This window comes from Sander lucioperca, chromosome 4 (genome assembly GCF_008315115.2).
Source record: "Sander lucioperca isolate FBNREF2018 chromosome 4, SLUC_FBN_1.2, whole genome shotgun sequence".
NCBI classification, from domain to species: domain Eukaryota; kingdom Metazoa; phylum Chordata; class Actinopteri; order Perciformes; family Percidae; genus Sander; species Sander lucioperca.
The window spans coordinates 16,955,726-16,969,877 of NC_050176.1; the positions used below are offsets into that span (position 1 = coordinate 16,955,726).

The 14,152-nt window shown below is 40.7% G+C and overlaps 4 non-coding genes across 4 annotated transcripts; all 4 read left to right on the forward strand.

Moving 5' to 3' along the window:
- The first annotated feature begins 8,381 nt into the window (after positions 1–8,381).
- trnac-gca lies at positions 8,382–8,453 on the forward strand. Its single transcript has one exon. It is a non-coding gene; the product is annotated as a tRNA-Cys (tRNA).
- A 1,658-nt stretch (positions 8,454–10,111) lies between these two features.
- trnac-gca lies at positions 10,112–10,183 on the forward strand. Its single transcript has one exon. It is a non-coding gene; the product is annotated as a tRNA-Cys (tRNA).
- A 372-nt stretch (positions 10,184–10,555) lies between these two features.
- Positions 10,556–10,627, forward strand: trnac-gca. The gene has a single exon. It is a non-coding gene; the product is annotated as a tRNA-Cys (tRNA).
- Positions 10,628–12,210: 1,583 nt separating this feature from the next.
- trnac-gca lies at positions 12,211–12,282 on the forward strand. Its single transcript has one exon. It is a non-coding gene; the product is annotated as a tRNA-Cys (tRNA).
- Positions 12,283–14,152: the final 1,870 nt, after the last annotated feature.

The window sequence follows — 14,152 nt, forward strand, 5'->3', positions numbered from 1 at the left end:
AGAGGTTCTGCAGAAATGTGCAGTACAACAAAAATATGGTGTTTTTGAAAATTAAACCATGTATACATATTCTGATACAATCTCAAATTACAATTATGAACCTGAAAATGAGCATAGGGCACCTACAGTGCAGTTAAGAACAAGTTAACTGAGTCCAACTCGGGCCTCCCAGAGGACTTATGTTTTCTGTTGCAACTCAGGTTCCAAGCAAGCAGGCCTACCTTTGGTTGAGAATGACTGTATTAAAAGACTTCATTTGAAATAACAGTTGGTGTTTTACCTTTACCTTTAAATATGATGAGGTCACCATAAATACATTGTTGACTGTACCAGAAACCCAAGATCAATCTTTATTGGATTGTACTATTAAGAGGAATATGAAGAACGTTCAAAGCACAACAGATTTGAGTTGTGAAAATACATTTCGTCTGTTTTCTCCTTCTTATGTAAAATGCAGAAAGTGCATTATGTCATCAGTAATTCCAGTTATTTTTGAGTCAGCCCCGGGTCAAATGGTTTTCTAAAAAAAAAAAAAAAAAACACTCACGTTTGTTGTAATCTGCTTGGATTATTATTGTTGAAGGGTGGGGGTTGGCAAACAGAGCAAAACAAAGAGGACCAGAAAGTTTTGACAATCCCAGGACGGCATTTTCACTACACTCACTGACCACTCAGCTGTTTCAATTGTGCAAACACTGTCAACTCCGTCCGTCACGTCCAGAAATAATTTGTCTTTCAAACATCAAACACATTAAGGAGCCATACAGAGAACACTATCAAAGGATTTAAATGTTGGATGTGAAACTAAGAATATGCTTTAAAAATCAATTAAGCTAACCCATAGACACATTTAAGACGTAACAACAATCTGCATTGAATAATAATTTGTCCAATATGGATTTTAAACAGGACCTGTTCAACAAACTCAATCTCAAAAGCAGATCTCATCCTTCACAAAAAAATGAAGAATGTACAGTATGATGATACAAATATGACCCAACCTCAAACACCAGCACTGCTGCTACAGTTATACTTAGTTCTTAACGTGATAACAATCTAACACACACATCACGGCAAGCTGATTCTTATCATCTCTGTGCTCAGAAGTCATTTGTATTGCAAAGGGGACTGATGGTAAAAAGCAAATTACGGTCATTGTACTGAGATGCCAAGATGGATAACACAGCAAAACTTTGAATGTTTTAAAAGCATTGATAGTATTGATAGATAGATTCAAGAAGTGCTTGTGTCGTGTTGTTCAAAGGGTTCTTTAGTACCACATTTTATCTACGAGATCTCGTAGATAAAATATTACTACAACAAAGGCCTCCTTTGACAAACTTTACATATTATGTCGACCTTACACCAAACGACTTTTCAAGCGATTCCACCGTCGCAGACTAATTTACAATATCGGAATGAAATCATGAGAGTCTTGCCAGAGTTGGGGCACACTCCCATCGTCTCGATCGTTTTGTGTAAGGTGGTCATAAAACTCAGTCCGAGTCAGTCTTTTTCACGTCTTGACATTACGACAAAATCAAAGGTCTTTGATATTATTGTAAGTTTTAAGTCTTGGTAGTGAAGTTAAATCATGTGAACATTGTCAATAACCAATCAGTCCCTCCAGAAAAACGCGATTACGCGATCGCATAATTCAATGCATAATCAGCCAAAGTCCGCATATTTATGCGGGGGGCATATTCCATCACATCTTTTAAGAAAAAAAGGATTTTTGCCCGCAACAATCACAAAAAAACTCTGCATTTTTCTGGAAGGACTGACCAATGGGTGTGCGCTGTGCACTCCCTCCTGCACTAAACAGGAAGCAGCAAAAGGCTAGAGCCAGTATTGTTTATGGTTGCAATGGCGCCACTCTAAGCTAAACGCTATAGAGGGAGAGAAGCTCTGACCTCATGCTTACAAAATCTAAACATCTTTCATGTGTTTGCCATCTTTTCAGTTTTTGTCTCAATCTATCTTCTTTGCTGGTCTGTCTCTGTGACAAAGTTTCTCATGAATATGTTTTGTCTTGAACTGACCAGAGGACAAATCTGATTACAATTTCAAAGTAGAGCGCAAGAGTTTTCCAGTAAGCTCAGTGTTTCATTTCAGGGTCATGGCTGGATGGGTCGTAATGGAAGCAGGGGGTCATGGTAGATTCTTCCTCCCTGCAGAGGGAAGACAGAGGAAACAGGCATCCCTGTGCTGCTATTCCTGGACTACACACACACAAACACACACACACACACACACACACACACACACACACACACACACACACACACACATAGTCATGTACTAATGTAAATGCTGACCTTCATGCAAAGTGTATATAGTGACTGACAGACGGAGAGGACGCACTGCTGTCACTGACAAGATGAAGTGCGACCCCTCATCTTAATGACCGCAGTGTACATGTACAGTGTGTGTGTGTGTGTGTGTGTGTGTGTGTGTGTGTGTGTGTGTGTGTGTGTGTGTGCGTGTGTAAGTGTGACATCTTGAAAAGGTATCAGGTTTACAGAGTTGCTTGCTGTCAGTCCTCAATGCAACACAGAATTTCCAGTATGTCCGAGAGGAAGGAGATGTACTGTGCATGTGTGTGTGCTGTGTGTGTGTGTGTGTGTGTGTGTGTGTGTGTGTGTATGTGTGTGTGTGTGTGTGTGTGTGTGTGTGTTAGAGCAGGTGAAATGCAAAGTTGTCTGTGACACTGGAAGTCACAGGTGTGTGATATCATACTCTATTTTTATGCCATTGAAAAGCCATGGGAAGGACAGAGGCAACACAGTTATCATTTTCATCAGGCAGAAGTTTTGAGATTTTCATTGTTATCTATAGTAGATTTATGACAAATATGTAAATGTTTTAATGTAAAAGGGAAGACTCCAGCTTTCGTCAGTATTGTTGTTAGCATTTTTGTTGGAGGGCCAGATTTGGCCCACAGGCCAATATTTGCTTACCACTGAAGTAGGCCTTTTGTCAGTGGTTGTTTCATGTTCATAAAATGAATAGAAGCAAGTTGTTTTATTTCATAAGACTCAGTTGTAGTAGAAGAGATGGTCATTTCACCTTGTGTATAGATTGATGAATGTACTTGCAATTTTTGCACTTTTGACATATAGTGCGCCGTTAGGGTGTTGGATATTATGAGCCACCTATAGATGGGCCACTGCCATTAATCCTTGTGAATTTCAGCAGTTTTCTTACATTATCATGTATTTGTTTCAATCAGTTTGTTTTTGTCTGTCAGCAGGATTACAGAAAAGCTATTGGCCTGATAATGATAAACCTTGGTGGAAGGGTGTAGCATGGGCCAATGAAGAACCCATTACATTTTGGAGCAGATTGGAATCACGGGGTGGATACACTAATTATTTTTAATAGATAGAGAGAGGGCATTTATCCTGCATTCATGTAGTGTCAGAATAATTGGAAAAATTTGTTCCAGATTTGAAAAATTCACACTGCATTAACATTGTGACATAGGGCATGCCTTGCCAGAGGTCGGCACTCCCAGAGTGCCCTTCTAGTTGTAAATGTTTTTATGTTTGTGAATAAATTGTTTGTGTGTATTTGTGTTTGCCAGTTCACTTGCTTTAAATTGCCTCAAATTGCAGAATAAAGTGTTTTGAGTTGAATGTTCTAAAAATAATTATATAGGTTTTTTCTGATTAAGTAAAGTGGACAAACATTTTAAGATTTCCACACACTATGAGGCTATTTTGGCTGTTTAAGGCCGTTTTAAGATGCTTTTACAACTGGTCATAATGTGGACATACTCTTAGCAAGTGTGTTAAGATAGAACATAGATAAATGTGGTTTTTATGTGTGTCAGACTACCCCAATTTCAGATGCTACAAAGAGCAACAAGGACACTTTTTCCCTGACTAGACAACCAATACAGAAGTCATCAAAGGAGGTTTTAGTCAGTCACATTTAGTTAAGAGCATCTTATATTGGGTTAGTTCAAGTCAGACTGTCTGTTTTAGTTGCTTTGAAGGCTGCCTCTTTTGTCTCCTCTCTTTTCCCTCTCCTCTCCACTCACTTCCCTTTTCAAAACCTCAATGGGCATGTGTGTGAGAGTGTCAATTAACTTCCTGTCCAATATCCTGATCTAATTAATAGAGTGGGTTTTTTTCTTCTTCTCCTCCTCTTGCCAACTTCCTCTGTCACCGCAGCCAGTTGCAGGATGAGGCAAACAGCCGCTGTACTCCTACCAGAGTTCAAACTCAGGTCATAAGCTCAACACACGATTCTGCGGCCGTTTCGTCAGTCTGTCTAAATCAGGGCATATTAGATATGTAGTGAATCCCCTAGCAAAGATTATCCCTGATAAATCCTGCAGGATCAATAGCAGAGGGCCTTTGGTTTTAGCTGCTAGGGTTTATTTACACTCTGCCAAGCACTCTGCCAGGGAAACGGCTATCATTTTAAAATTCTACTTTATTTAAACAGCCAAGTAGAGTAACAGTTCAGGCCAGTGATGTCATGATGAACATTAACATAAACTAGCCCTGCAACAAGTGATCATGCCACAAAAACAACACTAACTGGAAAAACATATCAGTTATATTATCAGGAAAGCATTTTTATTTGAACTTCTTCAAAACAAAACAAAACTCATTTTGAACTATTTTGAAAGTACACATATTATCTAATGTCTTAAAGGACAATTCCGGCGCAAAACGAACCTAGGAGTTAATAACAGATGTGTACCCACTCTGTCGCTCTCTGGGACATGTTTTCATGCTAATCGAATGTGTTTGTAGCTTGAAACAAGCTAGCGTGGGCCACTGATTAGCTTACAGCGCTAGTATTCGGGGCACAGGGAAAGTAAAAATAAATCGCTATTTATACCACTAAAAAGGCTTAAAATATCACCACACTTCAACAGTAGCATAATGAGGGTCCCTACATGTTAACCGAAGCACTGAGAACATTTTAAGTGAATCAGAATCAGAATCAGAATCAGAATCAGAAAGGGCTTTATTGCCAAGTACGTTGCACATACAAGGAATTTGTCATGGTGTTGTTGGAGCATGTCACCTATTCAAATATAAGAAGGATAAAAAGAATATAAACAATATAAGTATAAACATATACACACAGTATGTATTAATAACGATAAAATAAATTTAAATAAATAGTAAAATAAGTTAAACAGTAGTAAAAAGGAACGCTACAGCAGAGTAGGTACAGTGGCATGAGGAGCCAGAGGTGTAGTTTGGAGAGAGTCAGGGTGGTTTCCGGGCCTTGTTAATAAGGCTAGTGGCGGAGGGGAAAAAACTGTTTATGTGGCGTGAGGTTTTGGTCCTGATGGACCTCATCCTCCTGCCAGAGGGGAGTGGCTCAAAGAGCTTGTGTCCGGGGTGGGAGGGGTCAGCCACAATCTTTCCAGCACGCTTCAGAGTCCTGGCGGCGTATAGGTCCTGGAGCGGCGGCAGATTGCAGCCAATCACCTTCTCAGCTGACCGAATGACACGCTGCAGCCTGCCCTTGTCCTTGGCAGTGGCAGCAGCGTACCAGATGGTGATGGAGGATGTGAGGATGGGCTCAATGATGGCTGTGTAGAAGTGCACCATCATTGTCTTTGGCAGGTTGAATTTCTTCAGCTGCCGCAGGAAGTAAGTAAGTGTACAGACAGTTTATTAAAAAGATAGTTTAGAAAGACAGTAGCTCCCAAGACGGCGGCCGCCTATATACAAGAACACGACTGTCTTTATAATCTATCTTTTTAATAAACTGTCTGTACACTTACAAAGTTCTCATTGCTTCGGTTTACATGTAGGGACCCTCATTATGCTACCATTGGTGATATTTTGAGCCTTTTTAGTGGTATAAATGGCGATTTGTTTTTACTTTCGCTGTGCCCCGAATACTAGCGCTGTAAGCTAATCAGCGGTCCGCGCTAGCTTGTTTCAAGCTACAAACACATTCGATTAGCATGTGTTAGCATCGATTAACATGTCCCAGAGAACGATCGAGTGGGTACACATCTGTTATTCACCCCTAGGTTCGTTTTGCGCCGGAATTGTCCTTTAAATTAAACTTTTAAATTTAGTGAAAGATTCTGATGCACTTATCATTTACATTGACTTCTAGAACTTGTTTATCTGGAGGTGAGTGCACATAGTGTAACTCACTTTGGACAAAGAGTGTCCACCAAATGATAAACTGATGCACTCACTTTATTAAGTAGCAAGGTTTGGATTGGCGGACTCTCGTCAGGGAAGCATCCTTAATCTTCTCAGACATTTGCCCTGGTATTGTAAGATGACCAGTGGATTGTCTAAAGTAGGTGTGTGACCAAAGAAATCCATTCATATGGTATACAGTACTGATTTGTCTTTCATTGCAATGACACTTAAGTTTTAGTTTGAAGGCTGCTGCTGCTGCTGCAGCTGCTGCTGTGTTTAGACTGCAGTGACATTTAGATGAGTTTTGGTGCCAAAATTCAACATTTTTCAAATAAAATGTATTCACTTCATTCTTGTTGGGAAACTGAAAAAGCATTTAGACGATTACAAGACACTACACGTTTATCACTGAAAGTCAGGCTAATGAAATTCTTTTACGATTACCAGCTGCAAAATGCAGACACCCCCGCCGATTCAGCGTTTGGAGACACAAACACTGAATAGGCGGTGTCTGAGATACAGTTGGCCTTTACGGCGAAAGGGTAATAAATTCATGAAGAAAACTCAATTGCACGATGAAGAATAGCTGCAAAGAAAATACAACTTCATTCTGTCTTGTCTCGACTTGCAGCTGTTATCAGGGAGGAACTTTATCATCATCATCATCATCATCATCATATCAGCAAAGGATGAAACTGTCTGATTTATTGAAATAAGACATCAATAATAGACACGAGGCATAAAGGAATAATGCATTCCATGAATTTATGTCACAAAGTTATGTTGTCTTAAGGGTAAGTTGGATGAACTTAGATAAATTAACCTTTACTTTTAGGGGTTTGATCAATCCCATATGGGTCGTCCTGGAGAGGGTTTGTGATGTTGAGAGATCCCCAAAACTCATTGATTCAACATCAGTCAGTGATCTGAGCATGTGTATCACCAAGTATATGAACCCTTTCAAAAATAAAGTGAGCAGTAAGCGTTTGAATCCACCAGCTAACCAGCAAACATTCATTGAAGCAAACAATGTAGTAGTTACAATTGAACCAAGAATAGTTAAGTACGTAAGTTAAGTATGCAACTTTGCCAAATTGTGAGTATGAGTTATATCTGATTGTGTTTGCCTCCCAGGTCTTGATTTAGATTTTACAGCCTCTTATTCCATTTTTAGCCCTCATATTGTATTTGAACTGGTGTTAATCAAATACTATGTGTGATTCGGGAAAACATGGCTGCCCACTGGCATTGTTGTGGCTCTGTGAATCACTTCACAGTTTCTTTCTCAAAGAATGCTTTGAAGAGATGGAGAGCAAGTAACGGACCACTGAGTCAAAGGAAGGCGTGAGGGAGGAAAAGGGGAGGAGGGGGTGGATGCTGAGAGGAGAGGAAAGGAGAGGGAGAATATTGGCTGTATTGTTGTGTGTTTTCCCAACGTCAACAGCAGAGGAAGTGGAACGGAGCAGCTAAATATACAAACAGCACAATGAGGCAGCGAGCGTGGAGCAGCTGTGGAACATGGCCGTCACCAGGTTCAGGAGTGTGAAACACTGAGGACCGCCTTTTATTCATACAGGAAGAGCTGACTTAGAGTACACGCTGCTTCTGAGATACACCCCCACATCCAGACAGTCAACACAGACTCACATACTATCGCACACCTCAGAGTTTCACAGTAAAACCACAGTCTGTCGTGTTAGGATGACCATGTCGACAGCTTCACATGCCATTAACTTTAAGTCACATAAACTTTGCATTACTGCCCGCCAATTTCCTATCTTTAAAACACTTAAAACGTTTATTTAAGCACACTAATAGTTACTTATTACGTCCTTGTGAAACTAAAACTTTCAATTCACTTTAAGTCTCATTCAAACACATCATAGATACACAATCACACACACGTACACACACACGCACACACACACACACACACATGCGCGCGCGCACACACACACACACACACACACACACACGCACACACACACACACACACACACACACACACACACACAGTTGTGTTTCCATCTAGAGGACATTGCATTGACTTACATTCATTTCCTGACGACTTATCTTACCATAACCATAACTGCTACTTCCCCCTCTATAAACCCATAGATCATAGCTCAGTGGGAGAGCATTTGTCTGCAGATCAAGAAGACCCCCAAATTGATGATGCGGCTTAGGTCACTTTTTTCACAATACCTTCCTGACATGTATATACATAATAATCCATATGTGTAAGGGGGTATAGCTCAGTGGTAGAGCATTTGACTGCAGATCAAGAGGTCCCCAGTTCAAATCTGGGTGCTCCCTACTAAGTATTTGTTATTGTGGTAGACAGGAAGTGCCAACTTTGTCCACAAACTGGAATGACTGGCCACATTCAAGCATGGTTTGCTGACTGGGCCAGCTTTGGCTACAGCCTTGCAGCTCTATAGATTACACAAAAGCAATGGACTAAGGCATGGACCTACATTTATTTCCCTAAGACTTACCTTATCATAACCATAACTGCTATTTGCCTAATCTTAACCCATCCCTTAACCTTAACCTAAACCCTAACCTCACCCTAACCTAAAATGAAGTCTTCTAAAATGTAATTACTTATGCTGAAGGGACTTGCATTTTGTCCCCAAAAGGAAGGCGAGTCCCCACAATGTGACTGTGTAAACAAATGAATGTCCCCACAACATGAGTAATACAGTAACACAAACAAACAAGTCTAAAACACATTTTCATGTGTACAATAACAAAGATTCTCTGTTTTGTGCATCATTCAGTTACATTAAGAAACCTACAGAATGTCACTGTGTTGTGTGAAAACTCACATTATCACATATGAAACCCTTTTTATATGTGATAGATTAAAGAAATATGGCCACATGAAAAACCACAATACAGGCATGTTTTTTGTGGAAATAATAGCCATTAGAATCTTATAAGCAGCTAAATATAACTACTAAAAGCTTGATGTTGAAATGTAAATATCATTGAATTCAAGTAGAAGTATTTTACTCTGAAAACTACCTGTTCAAATTCATGTGACATATATAGAAAATTGTATTATTTTTATTTGCATCCATACACTTTCAGACTGGGTGTAAACCAATTCAAAGTGAAAAGAAGTGAAAGGATGTCCTACACACTGGAATAACAAGAGATGTCTAGACTCCATGTGCAGTACCTAAGCTAACGTGACATTATGTAGCACTGGTATATTCTATATATATGTGTGTGTGTGTGTGTGTGTGTGTGTGTGGTGCAAGTGTGTGTGTGTGTGTGTGCGAGTGTGTGTGTGTGTGTGTGTTTGCGAGTGTGTGTGTGTGTGTGTGTGTGTGTGTGTGTGTGTGTGTGTGTGTGTCCGGGTTCCCCCTTAACCACGGGAAAAAACAGGAAGAAATGCAGTTTTTCCATTATTACTGTCGCAACACCGGATGCAGTTGTTATGACTTTATATGGACCTGTACAGTAGCATGACTCGATTAGTGATAAACACATGACAGCATGACTGGACAACATCATCTTCATCTGTATTGACATGTACGTATGTGACATTTAAAGGACACTGTTATCCACAACACCTGACTGCAGCAAGAGTATATATAATTTCCAGCACAGGAGGCTGAGCAATACAGATCCAGTGGCAGATTCAAGCTGTCTGAGGGCCTCGGAGAAAGAAAAAAAAAATTAAAAAAAAATAAATAAATGAAAGGGGCACCAGCGTGCAGAACCTGTTCTAGCATGTGGGCATGGCTATATGGTGTTTTACTGAACAGTGGGCCATCATAGAGGGCATATATTTTATCTACCAGAGGGGCATCCGAGAGGGCACTTTTGCAGCTTTTTTTTCAAACATGGGGTTGATCACCCCCTGGTATGCAAGAGGCGTTTCTCTTATTCCTATCATATAAACACAACTTTAGTTCGTGAGTAGAAGGCATGCTACAAAGTTTCAGGTAAAATATGTATGTGGGGGTATAGCTCAGCGGTAGAGCATTTGACTGCAGATCAAGAGGTCCCCAGTTCAACTCTGGGTGCCCCCTACTATTTCTTTGTTATTGTGGTGTTCAGGAAGTGAAAGCTTTGATACCCACATTCAAGCATGACTTTCAAACTAGGCTGACTGGGCCAGCTGTGCCTATGGGCCTCCAGCTCTGTAGATTAAACAAAAGCAAAACTGAATACACAGGCACTATGTAGGGCTCATGCTAAACAACGAACACCCACTTCGAATGAAGCAATGAACTGTCCTTTCTGAATTACAAACACACAACCCCATATAGACTTAAATGTTGTTGACTGTAGTGTCAAGCTTTTGCTAAAAAAGATGTGGGCACAGACCTGGATTTTAATCATGTGGTAGAGGCCCAATCAATGCTTTGCTGATAAGCAAGCATATTTCTTATCATGCATGTGGGGGTATAGCTCAGCGGTAGAGCATTTGACTGCAGATCAAGAGGTCCCCAGTTCAACTCTGGGTGCCCCCTGGGTTACTGTTTAATTTCTTATCTGTTGTTCAGTAAGTGGCATCTTTGATCTCAATATTAAAGCATGTGACTTGAACTGGGCTGACGGGCCAGCTTTGCCAGCTCTGTAGATTTAACAAAAACACAACGGAATGCAATGTTATAGTTCTGCTCTGAGACAAACACTCACAATCAACTTCCCTGGGCAACTAGGCGAAGTCATCTGCTACCATCAATCGACCTTTTCAGTATCAAAAGTAATTTGGGAAGGGTGGTGGTAAGGTCTAACCCTAACCCTAAGGTTTGTAGTTTTATTCTTTATGGAAAAAAAGCAGCTGTTGTTGGCAGATGGAACTCATGTCTATCACAATGGTACATTCATTGCTCTCCATTCATTTGCTCAGCATGTTCTGGACACTGTTAGCTTAAAATGCTGGGTACTTCTACTAAACAGAAAACTAAATTGCTAAAGAAGGGGGCACCCAGATATGAACTGGGACCTCTTGACCTGCAGTCAAATGCTCTACCACTGAGATATACCCCCACATACATTCTAGTAATCATTAACAGATGTTGAATATGCTTATTAATCAGCAAAGCCTTGAATGGGCCTCGACCACATGATAAGGGTCTGCACCCACATCTGATCAAAATATTCCATGACTTCGTGGCTGGGTTGGTTCAGTGGTAGAGTAGGTGTATATACGCTGAGCGTTTTATGCCTTGACGCAGAGGTCCACGGTTCAAATCAGACCTGTGACAATTTCCTGCAGGTTTTCCCCCTCGCTCTCCCCTTTCTCACCTAGCTGTCCTGTCAAAAATTAAAGGCAGAAAAACCCAAAAAATAATCATTAAAAAATATTCCATGGCTTTTTTTTCCATTATCAAAAACTCATGTCCTGTATGAAAGGTAGATGCAATGAGTTTGTATTTTCATCTTCGATGGAGCACATCTGCTGTGGTCAACCGGAATGTATGTAAAGTACAATGGATTTCAACATTAAGGTTAGAAACATGATCCTAATTTGCATAGTTCGAAACGTCTACGTACTTGTACTTACGTTTGTCATTTTTCTGCCCAACCTAATTTTGAATGTACAACAAGGCAGGCATGCTTGGTTCTTTCAGGAAATGATTGTAAAGATTTACAGAGAATATGTTTACGGCATTTACTATCTAACCGGGACGTTTTGGAACCGATTGGTGGGGATTGCTGTGGACGAAGTACACACGGTGATACACTGGTAAAAGCAAGTTACGTTTAATCATGTATCCGGCTAATTTAAAGAGTGTAGCACATTACTGTATTGTGTGAACTGTTTACTTAATATTGTATGTGGCATTTTGTTTGTGCGGTGCAAATGTTCCACCAAAACATGTTCCTTCCTGAATTCGGGTTGACCACAGCAGATGTGCTGTATTGAAGATGAAAATGCAGACTTCTTTTAGCTACCCTAATAGAAGAGATGAGTTTTTGATATTGGAAAAAAAAAAAGCCATGGAAAATTTTGATCAGATGTGGGCGCAGACCTGGATTTTAATCATGTAGTGGAGGCCCGGTCAATGCTTAGTTGATCAATAAGCATATTCAGTGTTAGTAGTGTGGGGGTATAGCTCAGTGGTAGAGCATTTGACTGCAGATCAAGAGGTCCCTAGTTCGAATCTGGGTGCCCCCTAAACTGATGATGAGTTTATTGTCATGTCTTTATAAATATGGTCATCATTAATTCCCACCTTCAAGCAAGGGGCTCACTTACTTGTATGGAGTTTGTGTGGCAAATCAATGCTAAGGCAGAAGCATGGACCACGTAAGTAGTAATACGTAGACACTTTGAGCTATGCGAGATCGTTGTGGTCAACCTGACCTCTTGATCTGCAGTTAAGCCCTAAGTAGTCAGTCAAAAAGGAGTTTCTGCCTGCTCATTTAACATGTTTAACATATAAGAGAACCTTATAACCCCCTATGTTTTGTTCATACAATCACTGTGAACTAGGGGCCTCTTGATCTGCAGTCATATGCTCTACCACTGAGCTTTACGACCAACATTTGTGAAAAAATTATAGCCTTACCAAAATTGTAGGAGTTTTTGCTGTTGCATGTCATAGCATATTTGCATCTTCTGAATAAGTAAGTGTTCCAAAATTGTTGTCACTAGAAAAGTTAAGGAGTCTCCAGTCTTTCATGATTGTTGGAAGGCTGAATAAGAGAGACTGAAAATATATGTGTGTGTGTGTGTGTGTGTGTGTGTGAGAGAGAGAGAGAGAGAGAGAGAGAGAGAGAGAGAGAGAGAGCGAGAGAGAGAGAGATTTGACTTTTGACCTCCTTTAGTGTCTTTTAACATCTGACATGAAAGACGAAAAGAACCTGACACACATTAGGAAGGCAGCAACTCCCACATGTGCAAACACATGCACAAACTAGAACACGCATAAAACACCAATAACAATTGAGTGTACCAAAACAGATACATTTCCAGTAGCATCTGTCATAAACTCAAAAGATATTTAAATACTCTGAGAGTTAAGGAGAAACAACAACAGAGGACTGCAGAGACAACATGCAACTGACACACTGTGCAGTGTTGAACTGCCTACAGGGTGTGGGAGTGACAGTCTGGTGTTAAAGCTCATGACTTGGATTAATGCAAGGCAATGTGATGAAAAAATACAATGCATACAACATGATACAAAACAATTGTAAACAAACAGTTGTTAGGCTCATTCAGGACAGGCTTTTCACAATAAGAGACACAATATGAAATAGGAAACTCAAACAATCCAGGCGGAACCCACATCAGATTGTAAGGTGTTTCTCTACCAGCTGAGCTCTCAGGAATTTGGGAGGGGAACTGAGTCCCACACAGAGAAGAGTTAGACTTTGTCTGTTTCAGTGTGAATCTGTTTTAGTGTGAACATGTTTCGGTTTTCTGTTTTAGTCCGTTTTGTTTTGTTTTGTTTCTCTGCAGGTTGATGAAGGTACACTTTCTGCAGCTTTAGTCTGATCTTTTTTCTCTGACTGGTTCCTTGAGTAAAAGTCTCCTTTAGAGCCATATCTAAATGCGCTTGGTCGGGACTATTGGCGTCACTTTTGACGCAGTCAGGTTAAGGAAAAGATCGTGGGGGGACTTATAAAAGGTACGTTTCCGTGACACGCGGGACAAGAACGGGACAGTTGGGTTTAGGAAAAGAAGAACGGGACAGTTGGGTTTAGGAAAAGTGACACGCAGGAAACAACCCCTGGTCTCCTGGGTGAAAGTCCTGTGTTGTTTCACCCATCCACCACCCCCAACCAACCTCACTACGTGGAATTTTCGGCCTTTCATACAACTCGCTACCATTGTCGCTCTCATCGCTCTTAATAATATGTCATCTTCAAGCACCGCATAGCTGCTGCTCTGCCCAGTGTGCGCACACACTGAAGGGTGCTTTTTGCGTCGTATCTGATGCTGACAGCCACTGCCCAAGCGTCGGTATTTTACGAGTTCGGAGTGAGAACGGGTTGCAACTGGAGACGTGGGATCGACCCTGACTCAGATGACCTCAGGT